The 21,626-nt window shown below is 42.0% G+C and overlaps 1 long non-coding RNA gene across 1 annotated transcript in view; it reads left to right on the top strand.

Moving 5' to 3' along the window:
* The window catches only part of LOC118453289, a 21,446-nt gene extending 14,064 nt beyond the window's left edge, over positions 1-7,382 (top strand). Inside the window, exons 5-6 of the long non-coding RNA XR_004843215.1 lie at positions 6,376-6,571; positions 7,310-7,382. This is a non-coding gene — a long non-coding RNA (uncharacterized LOC118453289). The remainder of the gene's footprint in view (positions 1-6,375; positions 6,572-7,309) is intronic.
* The last annotated feature ends 14,244 nt before the right edge of the window (positions 7,383-21,626 follow it).

Below are 21,626 nucleotides of genomic sequence, written 5' to 3'. Positions count from 1 at the left end.
AGAGATTAATGCTGGCTGGGCTAAGGAATCCATTCTGCTTATTTTTTTTTAACATGTATCTGCTTGAAACTCCTGACCCAATGGAAATGTCCCACAGGCCATATGTTTCAGGTCCTTGTATATGAGAAAGGCAATTTCCAAGTGAGGAGAGGGTGGTAAGAGGAGAGATGTAAATGTCTCCTAGGTGTAAATGTCTGTGTATCTGTGACACATCCTAATATTGATTTCATTGACTTTCATTTCATTCATCTCTGTATTAGGGATAGGAAGCTGTAGTAATGAGGACTGATAACACATGCTGGCTTTGATTTTTTTTTTTTTTTTTTTTTTCCCCAGATGTAGTTAAAGACCACACTTTAAATGCATTTAATGACACTTAAAGATGTAGGTTCTTTATGGGCTTTATTTTCAAAGTGCTAAGACCTTAGCAGTACAGACCACCTCGTGCAGGGAGGATGAAAGTTACTGGAGCAGCAGAGAGGCTATGACAGGACCGGTTTGAATGGGCGCCAGTGAACAAACACCGCCAGAATGGCCTCACTGCCCCATGGCAGAGCAGAGGTGTCTAAGCTTTCCTTGGGTGTGAGTTCCAGAGTAAGATGTGAGCCGCATCTTAGGGGTGTCCAAGGCTGATGCTGTGGGTGGCAACTGCTAAAGGCTCTGCCCGTGGAACAAGGATGGCTGGATCAGCTCCGAACACCTGATGAGGCTGCTGTTTCCATGCTGGTCTGACACCCCAGGGATACGTGTACCCTATGGCAGTACAGCCTGGTGTGATGCACGTAACCTGGGTCACGGCAGAAGGAACAGAGGCCACAGAGCTGTGCAGCCACCCCTGTCCCTAATGATCACCACATGACTCCATTTCACCCTGTGACATGAAAGCCTCAAAAGGTTAAAAAAAATTTGTTCCAGATCTTCCTGTCAACAGACATTATGTGTGCTGTCCATGTTACTTGTCTAAATGGGAAGGACTCTAAAGATAATATTTAAAATACCAAATGGCTTTTTAAACCATGCCTCTTCTTTTGTGGCAATAACTAAAGATGCTGTTCTAATCTAAGGGGCCAGATTCAGCCCGTGCTTTGGGACAGCCTCTTTGTACCAGGTAACCACAAGCCTTGAAAGCAGCATGAGTGGTCTTCAAAGCAAAAAGTGGAGATTTCCTTGTTGTGGATCTCTCTTCTAGATAGATGCAGAAAAGAATTTGTCCCTTCAAATTTTGTTCACTAACTTGTAAAAAAATGTTTTGGTGATCTGAAAATTTTGTCTGGTTTTTTTCATATGATCTGGTTTGATATCATTGCATACCCTTCTACAAATTACCTACGTAGCTTCATGTTTTATCTTAAAATATTTTCAACATGAATTATTCAACTCAACAGGATTTTTTTTTTCAAAGTTACTCATTCCTAACCTTCCTTTTTGCCTCTTTACCTGCTATCCAAAAAAATGGAGGCAGGGTGCTCAGAACATAGGGCCTGTGATAGATGACTGGATTGTTTGGACTCCATCCAGCAGAGGGTGGTGATAGACACCTGCTCAAAAAGCAATTAACTGCAATGTATTTGGAGAGACAAAATAATCCAGTGGTGATTTACCACCTCCAGAAAGGAGTTGTGTTAGGAACAGGGTTGTTGTTTATTGGGGGAGGGGGGAGTTAGCTCTTTTACTCTCCATTTTCAGGAATTAAGAAAAAGTTGCAAAATATTTTACCATATAACACAGGCAACAACATGCAGAAGTAATTAATAGGGACATTTGAAGGGAAAACAGGGTCGCACCATTAGCCCCTACTAAAATGCATCGGAGTTGATGAATTATTTTAATGGGACAGAATGACAAAAAAGGGACTGCTTCACCTAAGCAGGGACAGCTGGTCCCTATGACAAGGATACATTGCTGTCTTGTGGAGTCTGCCAGCCAGCAAGGCTGAAATAATAGCACCGAGAGAGGTGTGAACACTCCTCATTCACCTTAATTGAGAGCTAATATGAAGTCTAATTATGGACGCTTTGTATTAACTGCTTCCTGTCTGAAGGCAGGTGCCTGATGAGTGGCCCTCCGCCGCGTCCAGGGAAGGCCTGCTTTGATTTTCTGGACCGTTGCACATCCTGATGCCATGATGCCAGCTGTGTCAAACCACATCCAACTAACAACTGTCCCTACCAGCAGCTTTTATCCGATTTCTGTTCCTGGGCAATGGCAGCTTGGGACAAAATTTCCATTTAGGGACCAAACTGCATGTTTCTCAGAAGCAGAACTTCTCCCTCGCCACAGCCTGCAGGGCCAGGCAGCAGGTCTCTGGGACCTTTATAGGCTGGACCTGTGCAGGAATCCCTCCTTGCTGCAAAGCGCGGGGTTCATCCTGCTGCCCATGGCTGCCCCTGTGCCACTGCCAGGGAGGGCCACCAGCATCGCGGGGTGGAGGCGCAGGAACATACCGCATCATCAAGGCCACACCTCGAATACTGTGTTCAGTTTTGGGCCCCTCACTACAAGAAAGATGTTGCATTGCTGGAACAAGTCCAGAGGAGAGCAACAAAGCTGGTGAGGGAACTGGGGTTGTTCAGTCTGGAGAAGAGGAGGCTGAGGGGAGACCTGATAGCCCTCTACAACTGCCTGACAGGAGGCTGTAGTGAGGTGGGGGTCGGCCTCTTCTCCCTGGTGATGGGCGATAGGACGAGGAGGAATGGTTTGAAGTTGCGCCAGGGCAGGTTTAGGCTAGACATTAGGAAAAACTTCTTCATGGAAAGGGTTGTCAGGCTCTGGAATGGGCTGTCCAGGGAGGTGGTCAAGTCCCCATCCCTGGAGGTATTTAAAAGAAGGATAGATGAGGGGCTTAGGGACATGGTTTAGTGGTGGGATGGCAGGGTTAGATTAAAAGTTGGACTCGATGATCTCAAAGGTCTTTTCCAACCTAAGCGATTCTATGATCTGCCAGGATTCAAAGCACGAGAGGTGGGATTAGAGGATTTAGGCGACTAGCTGCAGAATTTCCTTTCATACAAAGTGTGTGAGGGGAAGAGGGAGGAGGATTAACTTAACTGCCCAGAGGCTTCTCCAATTGTTTGAAAGGTGGGTGTAAAATGACTATTTAATCTTGCATCTCCCCTGCTTCTGGGAACAAAAGTGCTTAAATTTAAAAATGCCAACTAGATGGGGACGGGATGGCTCAGGGGACTGAGACTAAGGGTGCTGGGGCTTCATTTATAAGTCACACGACCGAGACTAGAGAAGAATGCGAGGCACCGGCCATTTGCTGGCTTTTGTGGACTGTTAAGTCAGACTGGAAACCACAGTCCAGTTCAAAAAGAATTAAGGACCTGATCCTACTTCCACTTAAAATGGAAGTCCAAGATTGAGGCTTAAGTGCCACGTTGCAAATCCTCAGTGCTACTTTTAGCGACTGGCCTGGGAAGTGGCACGGAGGAGGCGAAGGCGAGCAGGCTCTGAAGAGCGAGCGCTTGGGAGTTGCCTGATGAACCTGGCCAGAGCAGCACTGTCACAGCAGCGCGGGCCTCGTCCTGATGCTCAGGTTTGAAAGGAAAGGTGGGGGGTATCTGCTATTTCCCATCAGCACTTAAAAACCAAACCCCAAAACAACCTATGTGGGAGGGAGGGGAAGGAAAAGGAGGATGGAAAACAAGCTAAGAAAAAACAAAAGAACAAACATAAACCTGTGCCGAAACCAAAGCCTTTGGTCCCCTGATCAAAACAACTTTGATCAATGCACCTATTCTCCGAAGCGTCTTATTTTAGAAAACAGCTAGCTTTCTAACAAGTAAGGAATTGCTCTGTGGTTTCTCTCCAAAGCTTAAATTCAGCTTTCTAGAGTAAGATGAAAAGCTGATTTTCTTGAAGTTTAACATATTTGTGTAAGCATGTCAGGTGAAATAAATGACATTGATATTCAGTGTGTATATAGGTGGCACCAGCTCCCCAAACTCTATCTCTTTTTCATCTTACTGGAACATTAACTTATGCTCCTGAGGGCTATGCAGCATGCAGAGTGAGAGTGCGGACTTAAGGATAATTTATCATAGCTCTCTCCTGTGTATTTTTAACTTTTCCATTTCAGAACACAGAATAGAGGGAGTTTACTTGTGCCTCAGCTGCCTCTAACGGCACCCATGCAGGGTCTTACTCAAAACAAATGTTTGCATCTGTCAGATTGACTTCTCAGCCATGGTCTTGCATGTTCGCTTGGTAAGTAGGTGGGCAGACATCCCACCATAATAACTGGGTCAAAGGAAGCATAAGAATTGGTCTTTCGAGTAATTATAGTAACAGTAAAATATATCAAGTGCTGTACTAAGGGCAGAGGAGGGGGAAAGAAGAAAGGAATTTCATGGGAAAGCCTGTCATCCAGGCCAGCATGAGCCGGTGACAGAGAGGCCCAAGGAGCATCGTTCTCTCCTCCTTTGCTCCAACCAGCTGTGAGCAACAGCTCTGGAAAGACTTGGGCTCTCTTTTTATTATGCATTTATATACTGATCAGTGTGACAGAGGTGTCTTCTAAAGGTGCTATCTGAATAAGCATGACAATTAACAAGAGAATTGAACTGTAATTAAGTAACAGTGTAGATTATGTAGCACTGGCACCCAGTTTCCCTTTTTCACATTAATATCGATAAATTACTCTGCAGGAATTACTTAAACTTATAGGTGCTGATCTCTTCTCCCTGGCATCCAGTGACAGGACATGTGGGAATGGTTCAAAGCTGCGCCAGGGGAGGTGTAAGCTGGACATTAGGAGGCATTTCTTTACCGAGAGGGTGGTCAAACGCTGGAACAGGCTTCCTAGAAAGGTGATCGATGCCCCGTGCCTGTCAGTGTTGAAGAGGTGTTTGAACAACTTGGTCAGCCCTGAAGTGGTCAGGCAGTTGGACTAGATGATTGTTGTAGGTCCCTTCCAACAGAAATAGTCTAGTCTATTCTATAATTTACCTTTCAAGTAGAGCTCAGTTTGGAAATTCACATTTTGCAGAATGGGAAACTGAGGCACACGTAGGTTACATGACTTTTTCTTCCTGATCTACTGTGAGTTTAAAAAAAATGTGTAAAGGCAGGAATAAGAGTAGAACAGAGAAAGCAGAACAGGTAGAAAGCAGTGAGTGAGAGGATGCATAGCCCTTGAAGAGATGTGTGCCAGCTGTGTGAGATTGTATCAGATTAGGTTGTGAATATAGTTCCAATGGTGTGTGATAGAATAAAATGGGGAAAATACAAGCTCTATGGTTGTCTCAGGAAAAAGACTATTGATTGCAGAAGGCTTTCAGAGTATCCTCAGGAATATTTGATGCTCTATTTGTCCTGGTTTTGCAATTTCTCCTTACTCACATGCTGCTGGCCATCACCGACAGAGGATGCTGACTGGTTTGACTTGCAGCCTGGCTGAGTACAGCCCCTCCTGGGCACCAGTGTACAAGAGAAGGTTTTCAGCCTTTAAGAAGAGGTGGTTATTGTGGAAGCCACAATGTAATGAGAATTTCCAAAAGTAACGCCAGCTTTTGATACTGGTTGTTCTATGCAACATATTTATCATCCCTGTAATAATCTTGTTAGAGTTTTGTTGGAGTGGAACTAACTGATTGTTCTTAAATCCTTGAAGCAAAAAATGTTACATCTGTGATCTAGGATACCTAGATATGAAAAAATCTAGACCATAGGTCAGAACTGTGCTGTGCAGGGACAAATGGACCTAAGCAGAGAAAAAATATCAACAGAAGTTTAAAAAAAAAAAATCAAAACCAGATGAATGAAAAAGCTGGGAGGACAATTCCAGAAATTGTAAGACCATGGTCTAAGGTTGGCATGGATTTGTTTCTTTGCACTGCAGACAAATATGTATTGGGTTTGGACTATTACCATCATTGGCCAGAGTTGCATTGCTTGTGAAGGTGGCTACAAAATGGGTAATATTGGATGCATTGCCAGAAACAACTTGTAGTAAGAAATATCGAGCTGTAAAATGATAGTTATGTATTTAAATATTTATCAGAAGAACAAAGCAAGTGCTCTCCTCTGAGATCAGAATAGCCAATAGTTCCATTGAAGATAACATTAACATGGTTAAAATAATGTTTTAAACAAAAAGCTAAGAAATGTTACACCCCTGCATGCAGAGCTGTCACCTACAGGAAGTGGTGTTCAACAGAAAGGTTATTACCAAACAACCCGACTGTTTAAGCATTAAAATTAAAAATAAGGAGTCGTGGAGTCTAAACACCAGAAGCAAGCATGCAGAAAACACAGAAATCATGAAGCACAAGCTACAGTCTATGCTATGGCAGAACAATATGCATATTAATATGAAGAGCTCTTTTTGTTTTGTTTCTTTTTTTTGAAGTTGGTTTTATGTTTTTAAACAAGACTAGGAAAATTAAGAGGACATGCCTTTAGAGGAGGAAAGGGATTTGGATGCTGAATCCCAGAATCAGAAGGTCATGGAAGAGCCTGACATCTTTGCAAGGATGGACTGAGAAGAACAATGCAAAGACTAAAACAAGCAAGATGTTCTACTGTTCTAGAAAGCTAAATGAACCACCTCACAGACTGAGAATATAAGGTATGGTATCTCACAGTCCATACTTTGTCCTTTCCCTTTGGAAGAGGGAGATAGAAGCAGCTCTTCAGTGGTTTGTACTGAACCATGGTCTTCCCAGTGTAATATCTTGGCACAGACTAGCTGTTTGGAGTTAGTATTAGCAGACTGACAGCCTCAGAAATCCCTCTACTTCTCTCATAAGCTCCTTCCACTGTTATCTGCTGGTCATCACAGCACAGCCTCATCATGGCTATAGCTGCTATTCCAACAGGAAAGGGCTGGTGCAGAACAGGAGCAAACTACCATGATGCTAGTGACAAAAAGGTTGGCACTTTAAAGAAGCAGGGTCCAGCCAATCCATTTCTGCTTCTCTTTCACACAAATGCAGCACTTAAAAAAACCCCAACCAAACAAAAAAGAAAAAACCAAAAAACCCCAACCAAAACCCAAACAAACCCAAAGAGAGAAAAGAAATGGCATAATTATCATCTTCTGCTTCACTAAAGTCAGCTCACTTTGCATGCGTCCTTTCTTGAATAGTTGGCATCAGCCATGGCTAAACATATCCATTGTACCTTAGACTTGTGACCCCTTCAAGAAGGACACTATTGAAAGTTCTTCCTCCTCTTTCATGTTCAAACCCTTGAGTAGGAGGCACAAGGTTAGTAAAACCAGGAAAGCAGCTGCCAAGTGTTAACCACTTTTCTGTCCTACCTAAAGAACACCCACTTAGTTTAAAGTCTTGTTTCTTGTTCATAGGTGTTTGTGAAGAGAAAATGTTTCTATCTACTTGATTACTGTGAATGAAGGCAGTGAGGTACCAGCCACTGCAGTGAGGTACCAGCCACTGCAGTGAGGTACCAGCCACTGAAGTACCAGCCACAAAGAAATGTATCCAAATGCATCCACTTTGGTCCGCTAACACAGGTCTAATGTGCTGTAATGTTAAAAAAAAAAAAAGTTGTATAGTGTGAAGACTGTATTTTGTAGTTGCAGCTCACATTGTTTATGATAATAGGAATGTACAAATATCGGTGCATTTATGTGCATGAAGCAGGCTTATGAGGCAGGAATGTGTAGAAGGGAAGGATTCTAAAAAATCCATTAGGGTGTGCTGGTTTTGGCTGGGGTAGAGTTCAATTTTCTTCACAGTAGCTGGTATGGGGCTATGTTTTGGATTTGTGACCAAACCAGCATTGATACCACAGGGATGTGTTTGTGTAAGCCCTGCTCAGCAGTAACTGAGTCAAGGCCTTTCCTGCTCCTCACCCCACCCCACCAGCGAGGAGGCTGGGGGGTTACAAGAAGCTGGGAGGGGGCACAGCCGGGACAGCTGACCCCAACTGACTCAAGGGATATCCCACACCATATGACGTCATGCTCAGCATATAGAGCTGGGGGGAGGTTGAGAGGGGCTGCTGCTCAGGGGCTGCCTGGGGTTGGTGGGTGGTGAGCAATTGTTTTAATTTGAATCACTTGTCTTTCTTGGGTTTTATTTTCTTCTCTCTGTTCCCCTCGTCCCCCCTTTTCCTTACTTTTAAAAAATTATTATTATAGTATCTTTTTAATTATTAAACTGTTTTTATCTCAACCCACATGTTTCTTTCTCAATTTTACCCTTCCAATTCTCCCCCCATCCCGCTGCAGGGGAGTGAGCGAGTGGCTGTGTGGTGCTTAGTTGTTGGCCAAGGTTAAACCATGACACAGGGACAATGGTTTTCATTATCATTTCATTTGTCAAAAACAAAGGATATTTGTTTATATCCAAGGATCTGGATGGTCTCAATCCTACAGACTGAATTAATCACCTAGGCATACAGTCACCATCGGTACATAAAAGTTGTTGACTTCCAAGGTAAAACTGGTGTCAGCAGGCAAGGGCAGCCTAAGAAAGAAACAGCCCTCACACCACATTCTCACACAAATCTTTAACTGGTTTCTTCAGCCTTGCTGTCTGGCTTATCAGGAGTCCTTACTTTGGCCAAAACTAACAAAGAACCAGCGGTGCAACGTCTCTCTCTCCAGGGAATAGAGGTGGAGAAGAAGGCAACATTCACTCTTGCTCTGAGCCAGCAGATCAGGCTATTGCCATTCTACCAAGAATCTATTGGAGTTTGTGGCTTGTGAGGTCAATCAGTATTATCTATTTACCTATCTATCATTAAGAAGGGAATTATAACAGGAATATTCATGCATGCATTTTTTTTTTCCTTCTCTTTTCCCCGCTATACTTCCTATAGCATCAACATTGTGTTAGCAAGGATGAGTTTGGGGCTTTTATAGATTGCTCTCTGAGGAGCAGTATTCTTAATGCCATGAAGATTTGCCAGAATAATAACCAGTAACCTTAGGAAGTAAAATCCAAGCCTTGGAATCTGAATGTAGTCATCAGTATGCTCTCTTGCACTAATGGTAACAAGTGAGTTATATACTTAGGTATATGGAGCTCGATTTGAGAACTGTCTTGGGATGAGTTAAGTTCACATCAGCTACTGCTTAAAGTAAAAGTGGCCAATATATTATCAAGGTGTAACAAAGATAGCATTGCATGTGATGTATGCGTACACCTTTAAAACATCCTTGCTATAGAGACTCCTCTCTTCTAGGTATTTGACCTCCAGGGCAAGAACAATCCACAGCATCTGAAATCTGACTTGGGTTTTCTAAGTGCAGGTGGCAGTTCAAAACCCCGCAGAGATTGCTGAGATGAAGATGGAGTACTGGACGCTATGGCTAGCTGGCTCCAGAGGCAGTTTCTACACAAAGGAGGAGGTTAAGTGCAATCTTTTATCCAAAAAAAGTCTACAAAAGTAGGTTTGTCTCTGAGTCTTCCAGCCTCTGTGGCTGTGACCCTAAAGTTGACAGCATTTTACCCATGCCTGTATAGAGCATGAAATCTTGTAGGTATTGGCTAAGTCACTCCCTGACTGGAAGCTACGTAAAGATGTGCAAGGAGACAGCATGAAATTCAATGGTGAACTGACCAACGAGACAATCGGAGTCCTTCTTATGTCCAAGGGTTCCGATCCTCTAGTCCTGCTCTGTTTTTCTGCGGTAATCCCACTGTCTGCAACACTTTCTGAAATAAGTTAGCATTTTGCATGACAGAATAAGTAGTGGGTTTGCTCCTTAGCTCCCATAACTAGAACTCCATATGAAACAGTAATCTACAGCATGAACTAAAGCAGTTGCTTATGGATTGATGTATTACCTTCAGCCACTGCTGCATGCATCTAAGGGACAGAAGAGTTGCACCAGACATTTTCCGCAGCCCACAGAGCGCAGCTGATACCCGTTCACTCCCTTTGGTCCACTGACACCTTGAGAGAGGATAGAAGCACAATTACCATGTGTTGCCGGAAAGAGGACTGCTAGGTAGTCCCTCCAGAACGTCATAGAATCATAGAATCATTTAGGTTGGAGAAGACTTTTAAGATCATCAAGCCCAACGGTTAACCTAACACTGCCATCCCACCACTAAACCATGTCCCTGAGCACCTTGTCTACCCGTCTGTTAAATACCTCTAGGGATGGGGACTCGACCACTTCCCTGGGCAGCCCGTTCCAATGCTTAACAAACCTTTCAGAGGGTCCTCCAGAGTGATGCCATATTTGGGTCTTGGTAACATCCTTAGTTTTTCAGTGTTTCAGAAACTTGCCTCTGTGCCTCCCTTTTCCTTCTGCAGGACTTCCACCCACAGGTCAGCCTGGATATTGCAGCTGAAGGGTGACCTGCACTGTGTGGGCAAAACCAGCTGGAACAGCAGGTAGGTCCCACATCTCCAGCAGAAGGCAGGGAGAACTCTGGCTTTACTTTGACAAGGTCCCCCAAAGTCAGGGACAGCTAGAGAGAGGGCCCATATCTGAGACATGGTCATTTCAGCATACGAGAGAAGTTCAGCTACCGGCTCTGTATTCCACGCTTGGGGATTTGTCTTCCCATGGGCCTAACATGATGTACTCATAGTTATTTTAGCCAGGCTGGTTTCAGAAGACAGCAGAAACCCTGAGAAGTTCACTGTTTGCAGATGTGGAAACCGTTTCTATAGCTGACAATGTGCTTTGGCCATTTCTTATTAATGTCTATTGATAATCTTCAGACATCAAATGAACTGGATAAGGACAGAGACTGTGTAGACAAAGAGCATCATTTGCACTAACGTTCACACTGTGCTCACTCTTAAAGGCTTCAGAGAAGCTTACCTATTAATTTGAACAGGGTAGGAGAGGCTCTCTTTGCTGACCTAGGCTGTATAAAATAAAATATAGTTGCTAAAGTGGGATGGCTGACTTTGCTATAAAGGTCCAAGTTTCTCTTCTCCCTTGTTTGATAAATGAGTGTCATCAGAATTACTGTGCTCTCCTGAAGCAATTAGTCATTATTGGATGATCAAAAGTATTTATCAAAACTTCAGGTGCGGTGCGATTGATCTTCATTTGGGTTGGAAGGGTTTCCTTGCTGGATTTTGGAGAAGGAATCCATCAGTGGCAGAGCCATCAAACAGAAGGCAGCAGGTATATCCTTGTCAGAGAGATATATGACTATGCAGAAATTCAAAAAGGAGCCAAGAACTGCAGCTCAGTAGCAGAGGTGGCTACTGTCACCTGGCAAAGCCAGTGAGGTTTTGAGTAGGAGATGGAAAGAACAGTTAACCAACCCACCTACATCAAGAACACCGTAGCCTACCTTAAAACGTGCACAGAAGACTTTTAATTAAAGGATTTAGACGCTGTGGAATCCTGAAATCCTCTGAGCAATGTGCAATGGACTGAGACCTCCCTCGGAATGGCTCTTCAGCATTTGCAACTGAAAGCCTACAGAGGATCTATTCCAACATGGTGTGTTTGATCCACCTTAATCAGAAATCTTCACTTCAAGATACACAACCTGGCTTAAAGTAATCTAAAATGTCACTGTAGCTGTTACGACATTGTGTTCTTGAGCAACAGATATGTTTGAGAAGACATCTTGATGGCAGGTCTTGATTTCGTAAAATGCCTTGATGCTAGTGAAAGGTTATCAGGTTTCAGAATACTTATCTTCAAGGTTTTCTGGTGATCTAAATGATTTGCAACATAGTGCAGAAACTCTCTTTGTATGCTAACCACTGTTACCATATGTGAAAGAGGTTAATGTGTACTCAGGAAAAGCAGCCTTGCTCCTTGAAACACCAGCTTCCTCTTGCTATTCAATAATTCAAATACAAATAAATTAAATCCCAAGCTGAACTGGGAATACAGACGTATCAATGGGAATTGCGTTTGCAGTCGCCTGCCTTCCTGGGACAAGTATGGCAGCAACAAATACATCAACTCATTTTGACCATTCAATGAGCAGGCAAATTTTTCTCCTAATCAGTCTGTTTCTTTTCTTTCTTCCTTTTTTTTTTTTTTCTCCTTCTTGCTGTTTAAGCTAAAAGGGGCCAATTTTTGACTGTTTTTATAAAAACAGGTATAAATTCAGATAAATCTACTGAATACAGTTGGGTTACTCTGTATTAACAGTGGTATAAATAACAGCAGAACTTGGCATAGTATTTCCAAATTAATAAACCTAAATGTTTTTCAACTAATGAAATGGCCTGAATACAATCAAACAGATTTTGCTTTTAATCTGTGAAAGAAAAATATGTTTGCTTGACCTGTAAAGCAAGTTATGCCAAATTCGATCATGAAACAATATTTATGACTAATTTTTAATGCACTGAAAACAACTGAAGTGGGAAATGCTGATACACTAGTGTAACTATGACTGTGGAAATGGAACTAATGTAATAACTAAAACGAATTGGTGTAATGAAAGAATAAACCCACAGAGGTTGGTAAAGCTGTAAAATGGTGTGATTTTTGAGCCTAATGGTTGGGGCGGGGGGATGAAAAAAAAAGATCAGCAGCCACAGCATGTGGCAGGGGGCTTTGCCGGCATTTGCAGAGAAAAAAAAAAAAGACCACCAGCCACAGCATGTGGCAGGAGTCTTTGCTGACATTTGCAGAGTGTTGTGTTGTGCCAGCACTGTTGTAAGAAGCATCTGAGAGCAAGAACATTGCAAAGTAATGAACTCTGGAGCATGGCAAAAAACAATTACATGTGTGTGGACATAAATGTGGCCAAGTCCAGCATATTTCTATTGAAATTGGCATAACAGCTGATGTAAAATAGAGGCTCAGAACCTTTTCTCGGTGACATACTATCCCTTCCCATTCGCTATACTTGAAAAAGAAAAAAATTCAGTTGAGGACATACATTTTTGACAGACAGCACATGTGGTGGAGTGCTGACTCTGCGTATCTCTGAAAATGGAAGTAATTGTACCGCAAAGTAAAACTTGATAAATGCAGAGAGAAATTACTTCCACTGAGGGTGGTGTTTTGTTCTGTTTTTAAAGTATCCTTTTAATGTTGTTAATAGATCTTCTTAAAAATAAATTATTTAAGGAGGCTTATCTTTAAAATACTATTAGAATTATGACTAGAAAACACATGAATCATTGCTGTTCTGTAGCACAATTAATTTTCATTGCTATGTTTGTGACCTACTTACACAGACCGCAAACGCTAATCTCACTGGATAATTAAAAGAGTGTAAATATCATTTGTCCAGTCCCCAATGATTTGTTTTAGAAATCCAATGAGCTCTCTACAGTAAACTTGCAGATAAGAAATCCTCAGTTACATATAGACTTTAATTATCACAGACCACTAATGATTCTTAATACTTGGTTTCATATTTTACACTTAGAATATTGCGAACTGTATTTAACATGCAATTAAATATTTTCACCCATAAATTTATTTCTCTATCTGTAGCATTCTGATGCAACAGGAGGTGGATACATTGTACAAACCAGGAAAATATCTTTGTCTTCTATTTGGTCTGGGATAAAATACTTGTAATATTTTTTTGTTGATATAAATGAGGGTTTCTTTAAGATTTACTACTGGCCTTCTAAATACAGGGGTGTATTTCAGGATTGGACTAAAGAAATCAGTTTCACAATCAAGGAGATATTTGGCTAAATGCCATCCTGATTCAGTGATAAAATAAATCTAGCAATTAGAAATCATACCTATGAGTTGCATGTATAATAAATTACATTGGGAGTCATAACAAATGGGAAGTGGTAATACAAATAGACTGAATGTTACAAGCACAGCAAATTGACAAGAGAAGCAAAAGACAAGGAAAAAATCCATGACAGTGAATGATAATTTTATAAAGTATAGTAAGAATGATGGAAATCCCAGCAATGCTGTAAGCTTGTAACGAGCTAAAGATAGTAAATTTGTTAATAAAGATGAGGAAGGAGAATGCATTATTTAATTTTGGGGGGCTTCTGTTGGAAAGAAACTGGATGACATACTTGTATAGCCTGAAACACTTTCAAATCTACTCGTAAACTGTGAATAGCGTAACCATACCTAACTTGGTATGCCTATGTTAAATGCATAGACAAATATATCTGGCCTTAAACATACCTTTGGAAAGTATTCCAAAGACAGACCCTGAGTCCTGCTGCATATTGGTTATTAAATTATTTAAACATAAAATAACTCATTCTTTGTTAAATATATTATAAATAGTTCCAAAGATCAAAGCTCCATGCTAGTAGCATTAAAATTGTGGGGAAAACAGTAAATTACAGGTAATACAAAGTTAGGGATTAAGCACGCAATGGCCTTCAATATAAGACCTCAACAGGAGATGTTAAGACAGTTGTTTAGCTGGTACCTTACTGGGCTGCTACAAGAAGGACATATGGTGTCATCCCTAACTGTTCGTTTTCTTCATCTCCTTGTAATTAGTGTCCAGGTACCAAGCAATTGCCATGTGAGTAACTTATGTCCTTTACCATGCATGAGCATTTTTCTTTGAATACCTGGAATCTAGATGTGCTTTCAGTGTGAAGTAAGACACTATTTAACTCCACCTATTTAACACATGCATTTCAAGACCTACCTTATCATTTAGTACAACTGGAAAACATGCAAGCCTTCGGTAGAGAAACTGCCGAGAGCTGCTACTTGCATCTCCTTCTCTGTCATGTATCATTTGCTCCCTCAATTCGTACCAGTTTTCTGGTCCTCCCCACTCTCTTTACTCATGCACTACCTATCAGTGTTTGGAAACACAGCTAGCCAGCCAGGTCTGGGGACACACGCTGAGGTAGATGTGACATTTTGGACACTGAACTGTCTAACATGGGTCACCAGCTAAAACCAGCTCAACTGAACAATGATTAAAATTTCATCTCTAAGAGCTTTTGTGTGAAGGGACCAGTATAGGAATCATTACACTGAACACACTGGAAGCACACTAAACTAAGATTTGGAAAAGGAGTTGCTTCAGCTCTAGCTGGTGTTTTTACACTAAGAATTAGTATGAAAGAGCTTAAGCTTGTACCTTACCTTGTTCTGGAGTGATGTTGGTGTGTGTGTAAGCCATTAGACCCATCCATGGAACCTTGTATTTGAAAAATTTCTGCCCCTAAATCGTGTTATTATTATGGTATGGAATAATTTGCAGGTTCATCAAAGATGCTGCAAATTGCATGAGCGTTGGAGGCCAAATCAGTTATCCCCAGGAGGTACGTCCTTCTCGGCCTGGGGTGGGGTAATATAGGCAGAGTTGTATCTGTGGAAAGCTTTTCTTGTAGATAAACACAGGATTTAATTCAAAAAGGCTATTATCTAATACTTCTAATTGGCACTAATTTCTTTGTTAAACGGATGTTCGTAATTATTCTTATATATGCAAAACAGTCTATTTGCATAACATACACACAGAGCTACATGAAACACAGCAGCCTGAGGTTCTACATCTTCTTTCCCTGTCCCACTTTGTCATCGTTAATGTTTCTTTTGTCTGTTTTTGCCCTTCTCCATTCTCTTTTTTTCCTGGATAGAAAAAATCCTTCTCCCTTATCATTCTTTCCTTACTCTTTCTTTTTTCTTTCCTTGGTTTTCTTATTCCTTTTTTTGATCTACAGCTACCTACTCATTTCTTCATTTTTCCAAACTCCATCCTCTTCCGTGAGGTAAAGATACACAGCAGTTGTCTTAGAATTCTGGCTGGCCTATCTACTAGTTGGCATTTGCTTTCATAGAGGGACTGGGTGAAATTCCTACTGTAGCTGATCCCACTCACAGACGAGTGTTTCTCCTGCAGTAGTTGTACACCAGTTGCCAGATGCTCAGTAGTGTGATAAGGAACTACATTTTAGAAGTAAATATAGTAAGTCTTGCCCTGGTAGGCTCTTCAGGCCCTAGGTTTTTCTTTAGTAAGACTGATGGAAATAGTATATTAACCTAGATTCATATCCATAACAATTGCAGATTAAAATACGGTAAGTGACTAGGTTTCACCCTGTCTCCATGGTACATCACCTTCAGGGTTCCTTGTCTCCCAAGACATCCGTTCCCAGCCACCCCACTCCTATAAATCTCCCTGTCATCCTTGGCTTTCTGTCCATCACTCAAGGTGAGGCTCCTTTGCACTGTCCTGGTCATGTTTGGACCATCAGGAGCTACTACTCCACATCCTCCGTCTGCCTCTTGGTCTTTCAGCCCACATGTCAAGCTGGCCACACCTTGCAACATTGCAGAACTCAGTCCTTTCCCAGTTCCATTTTTCCTCCTCCTTTCCCGTCTTTGAAGGCAGTAGTGCTCCTACTGGCTAAATGCACAAGTCCACATCAGTACAGCACTGACACGAGCCAGTAAAATGTTATAAAAAAAAAGCCATGAACTCTTTTTTTTACTTGATCACTGATGTAAGTCACAGCATAGCTATGTGAATGACCAGTTTCTTGCATGACTGTCCTGATCCAACTTCTCCAGGGGGCTTTACTAAGCACTAGAATTTTATCTCTCTCTACAGGAAAAACTTATGCTGGCTTTCTAATAAGAACGAAGAGGCAGACCCTGCAAAGATACTGACATTATTCCACATCCTCAGCTGAAGTGAATGCTATTTGGTCGCCACTTGCTGTTGTCATGGCTCTAGCAAGAGTAAAGGTGCAGACGCTGAGTTGAGACAGTAACAGCCAAAACACGGAAATTACCGTCAGAGACTGTTCTAAGAGCAAAAACTGACTGCAAGCAACACAGAGAAATCTGAAAAGGGCTTGCATGCAATGAGATTATTATTCAGCTGTGACAAGTGGCATGCCTAAAGTGGAAAAAAAAAAAATTTCTGTTTTTTTGTACAATTTTCTCCTGCATTCGAAGAATTATTTTAGCAATTGAAAAAATACTTTTTTACCACCTAGATGACTCAAAACTTAGTAAACAGGTTTTCTTTGAACTTCCTAATTAAATTAGTTTTGGGTAGAATGCAGGCACAATAAATTCCAGCTCTAAAGGTCACATTTTGGAAACATTATAAGCCACTTAACAACAGAAGCTTAGAAGGAGAATGCTTCCTCAGCCTTTATGACTGCCTTGCAACGCTGTAATAGCACTGGGACAGCAGTATTGCTGTAATTAAATATCCTCTGCAACAGCCTGAAGAAGCGGAAACATTCTGGTCATCTAAGATGTGTGGTAGAGCAATGCCCTTGGGACTGAGATGTGCATAAGGGTTAACTCTTTCTTGGGCATCGTAATGTGACAGCAACAGCTCCCACATACATAACTCTGCCAATCAGCCTGTATTGATATAATGATTGAATTTATGTATTGTATTGGTCAAAACTGTGCTTATGGAAGAGGGAATTCTTAAAGCTGTCCGTTATGGGATTCAGGAGATTCAGCTTTAGCCACTTGAGACTGTTCCCCTCCTCATCCTTCTGTGGTTACACTTTAAAGGGCAGAGAGAGTAGGACGGGATGTGTCTGTGCCATAGTCAAAATAGCAGACAGATTTCCAGTTACAACACACATGGGGTGGAAGGGTGGCAGAGGCACACAGAGGCCTCCCACTGGACATGGGCAGCCTCCTAGACAGAATGGAGAAGTGGCAGACCAGAAACAGCCCAAACTGTCCCAGCTGAATCCTCCTGAGCATGTCTGTCAGGGTCTCACCACCACAGCTATTTCACATTAGAGGAAACAGCTACTCAGCTACTGTTCTCTGCCTTGTTAGCTACAGGTTCTTAACCATGAATCTGAGAGTAATAGCTATGTACCCATATGCAACAGGAGCTTCTGTGCTCTCCAAGAATTCTTCAGCAATAAAAGGTATGGATAAACTTTGGGAACCGCTCGATCTGATAAGTGACATGTTATTCTATGGGAATAAACTTGTATACAGTCACACAATCATTGTAATTAAAAATATAGAAATAACATGGTTTCTACAGTGCAAAAAAAAAACAGCTCAGGGATAAATTATGGGAGTAAACAGGCACTTTTCTGTCCTTCAGGTTCACCTGGACATTCAAGACTTGTGTACCACCTATGATGTACCCGACTGCATCCAGGGCAGTTTTTGTATGCCTTTGTCAAACAGCCACCTTTTTTGCTGATAAAAAGTTTGGTTCTTAACTAAAACTGGAAAAAACTGCATAGCTTGCATACCAAACTATGCAAGACAAAGGTATGAGAATACTATGCTCTCTGTAGAGAGAAGATAGAAACACATTTAGAAGGGTGGCTTTCATATTTACTTGAGATATGCAAGTTCATTCTACATATCTCTATCCCACAGCAGCTCGAATCTTCTAGGAATGTTTGCTTCTGTGGTATCGCCCTTCTTGACCAACACTGGAGGTTTTCACTGTTGCGAGCAGAAGTTTTTAAAAGCTTGTAAGTGAGCCTAAGAGGTCTGGCTGAGAGCCACAACAGTTATCCTCTCTGGTTTGGGCATGGATGACGTTGTACAATTCATACTGTCCACTACTGGCTTGTATGACATTCTGGTTCCAAATATAAAGTACAAAGAGTGGGATTATACTAATGTAGTAAGTTTGTTTCTACATGTTTTAAAAATTGGCATTTGTTGGATTGTTTATGGCTTACTTGTGCATTTAATGTATTGAACAGTCATACATGATTTCAGTTGCAAACTCCAATACAGTATTTTTACATGCTACAGAAATGCAGAAAATTTCCTCACACCCTCCCCCCACTACATATTCATACTTCTTATGTCTGCCAGATGGTGTGGAGCAAATTATTCCAGCACTCAGACCATGTGAATTTTAAGCAGATGAATATAACAGTCTGCGCAGCACTTTGCCTTCTTTTATCATTGACTGCGGTGCTGGCCTGTTTGATCACACCCCAGAACAAAAAATCTCATTAATCAGTGTTTTCCTTTTTTTTTCCCCCTCTGGCTGCTTTTTCCTATCCATTCACTTTTGGAGAATTTCTTTGGGAAGCCTTGTTTTTACAGGGAGATAAATTTTTCAGTCTCTTTGGTGCTTTTATTTAAAAGTGAATTTAGGTTTAAGAAAAAGTGCCAGCTTGATAAAAGTGAGAAATAGTGCAGTACATGTATAAATGAAACTTGGCCTGGACATCTATGATGTAAGTTATCCACTAGTAATCCACAGCAATTTACATCTCTGTAGTTGAAAGGGTAATGTGATTTAAAATCCATGTACCTTACACTACTGGGGCACTTACTGAAACTGTCATTGAAGATTCTGAATTATGCAATTTGAATATGGTTACTTCACCTCAAATGTCAGCGACATCAGCCAGGCAATAATTTGATGATGTCGCTTAATTCACTCTGCCGTGACTGAACTTGTCTTGAAGCACTCCTGACTTTTTGTTTTACTTTCAGTTCACAGAGTTGTAAAAATATTGGTCAGAAGGGACCTTTGGAGATCATCTGGTCTAACCTCCTGTGTGACTTGGGACTCTTGCCAGTGCTAGATCAGGTCAGCCATGGCTTTATCCATGTGAGTCTTGAAAAGCCCCAAGGATGGAGATTTCACTGTGTCTCTGAGGAAACAACGGCATGAACCTGTTCCAGTGCTGCGCTGTCTTCCTAGCGAGTCCAAACCTCCCTAACTGAAATTGGTGCCCATTGCCCCTTGCTACATTGTCTGTTACTACGGAGAAGAGTTTTGCTCTGTCGCCTTTGTGACTCCCCCCACAAGCATCGTTGGCTGCTAACAGATTGCTGCTTAGCTCTTCTTTGCCAGACTGAACAAGCCCAGCCCCCTCATTGCTCACTGACAGCCAGTGACCAACCACTCCTTGATGCCCCAACTGTCTTGGTGCCCTCAGGTGGACCCTCTCCAGTTTCTCCACCATCCCCTTCAAAGTTGGACACAGACCCCAGATATGCCCTGGCCAGTGCACCTTACTGACAGTGGCTGCATGAAGTGCCCTCTTCACAGCTGACTTAAGAAAACAGGTATTATTTAATACTGTTGGCTACTGAGTTCTTGCAGTAGTTTTCCTGTATTATGACTCTGAACCATAAAGACCTATAGTTCTTAGAGAACTATGGTGGAATGCATAACTTTTGGTAGTCTTGGCTTTGCTTCTTGACTGTACTGGGGCGGCTTACAGGTTTCAGGAAGATCATGCCTGTAGGAAGTTTGTCTGGTAGCATGAACACATTGTCTCTACTCCTCCTCCAGACTAAGAAGAGAAGGTACCAAAGTCAATTTGCAGGCCAGGGCACCATCACTTGAGCACATTTCAAATAAATATGAAGAATAAATACAGTCTTTTGCTCTGTCATTTTCCCTAATAAGCTCTGTGACGAGGATGGGAAAGAGCTGTCAGTTTGGGGAATTTGGGGGGTGGGCGGGTTGTAATGCTAGTTTCAAGAGCTAAATTTAATCATGTGGCAATTTTTTGCCACATAATATTATGTACATATTTCTGGCAGTGAAGAGCTACCCAGAAATACAGAATCCATGCTGTGAGGGAGTCTTAGTGTTGAAGGTACAAGAACACTGTAATAAGTGATAAAGAAACCTTTATTTATCTCCTCTTCAAAATTAGAAGCCCTTTTTAATATTCCAGCACAGACCTGGTTTATGGAGCTGCTGGCAATAGCAGATCTATATGAATCGAAATGAAAGCTGACGGAAGAAATAAAAACTACAGTGCAGCAGCCCTGTGCTGATAACCGTGTATGGTACACACCGCATTGAGAAACGGGCAGGAAGGAAGAGGCGCTAAAAGTAGCATCAGTGCAGACTGGGATGTATTGCATCACAGGTGTCTTGAAAGAAAATACAATGAAACTCAGAAAGCTGCATTCACTGAACAACAGCAAGGTCAGAATTTAGGCTAACAGTTCTGGTCTTGACTCAGCGTAGGGTAATTAGATTTATATGGTATTGAACACTAGGAATTTTTCTCTTCCTGTTTCTTCTTTCTTTCTTACTCTCACCCGCCTCAATGACAAAGTCACGGTTGCATTCTACATAGCATTTGGGCTCATCTCCTGGGAGATCCGTGATACTGTACCTAGGACATATGGCCACTTTGTGCTTTCTCTGACCAATGTTTCACCTGCAGGCCTTCTCTCTAAATTTCTTCTATATTCTTCATTTTCTTCCAATGAAATATTAGCTCTGCTTCTCTCTCCTTTGTGGTTTAGATTTCTCAACACTGGTAACTTGCGAATTATTTTTAATAGAAAGTAGATGTTGGTGTGTGGGAGTTCATACACAGACTATGTGTGGCGGTTTGACCCTGGATGGACGCCAGGGGCCCACCAAAGCTGCTCTATCACTCCCCTCTAACCGGACAGAGGAGAGAAAAGTAAATCAAAGGGCTTGTGGGTCGAGATAAGGACAGGGAGAGACCATTTTATCAGTTACCATCACGGGCAAAACGGACTCAACTTGAAAAAATAATTAATTTATTATTAATCAAAATCAGAGAAAGAGAGGATAAAAACTGCTAGATCTTAAAAACCTTCCCCCCACCCCTCCCTTCTTCTCTGGGCTCAACTTCATTCCCAGTTCCTCTACTTACTCCCCCCAGCGGCACAGGGGGACAGGAATGGGGGTTGAGGTCACGGGGTCACAGCCTCCTCCCTTCAGGCATCCACCTGCTCTGGCTTGGGGTCCTCCATGGGCTACAGGTGGAGATCTGCTCCACTGTGGACCTCCATGGACTGCAGGGGGACAGCCTGCCTCACCATGGTCTTCACCACGGGC

Source organism: Egretta garzetta, unplaced genomic scaffold, assembly GCF_000687185.1.
Source record: "Egretta garzetta isolate BGI_Z169 unplaced genomic scaffold, ASM68718v1 scaffold151, whole genome shotgun sequence".
Lineage (NCBI taxonomy): Eukaryota > Metazoa > Chordata > Aves > Pelecaniformes > Ardeidae > Egretta > Egretta garzetta.
The sequence above is the reverse complement of the archived record's forward strand: the minus strand, read 5'-3'. Positions and strand labels throughout refer to the sequence as shown.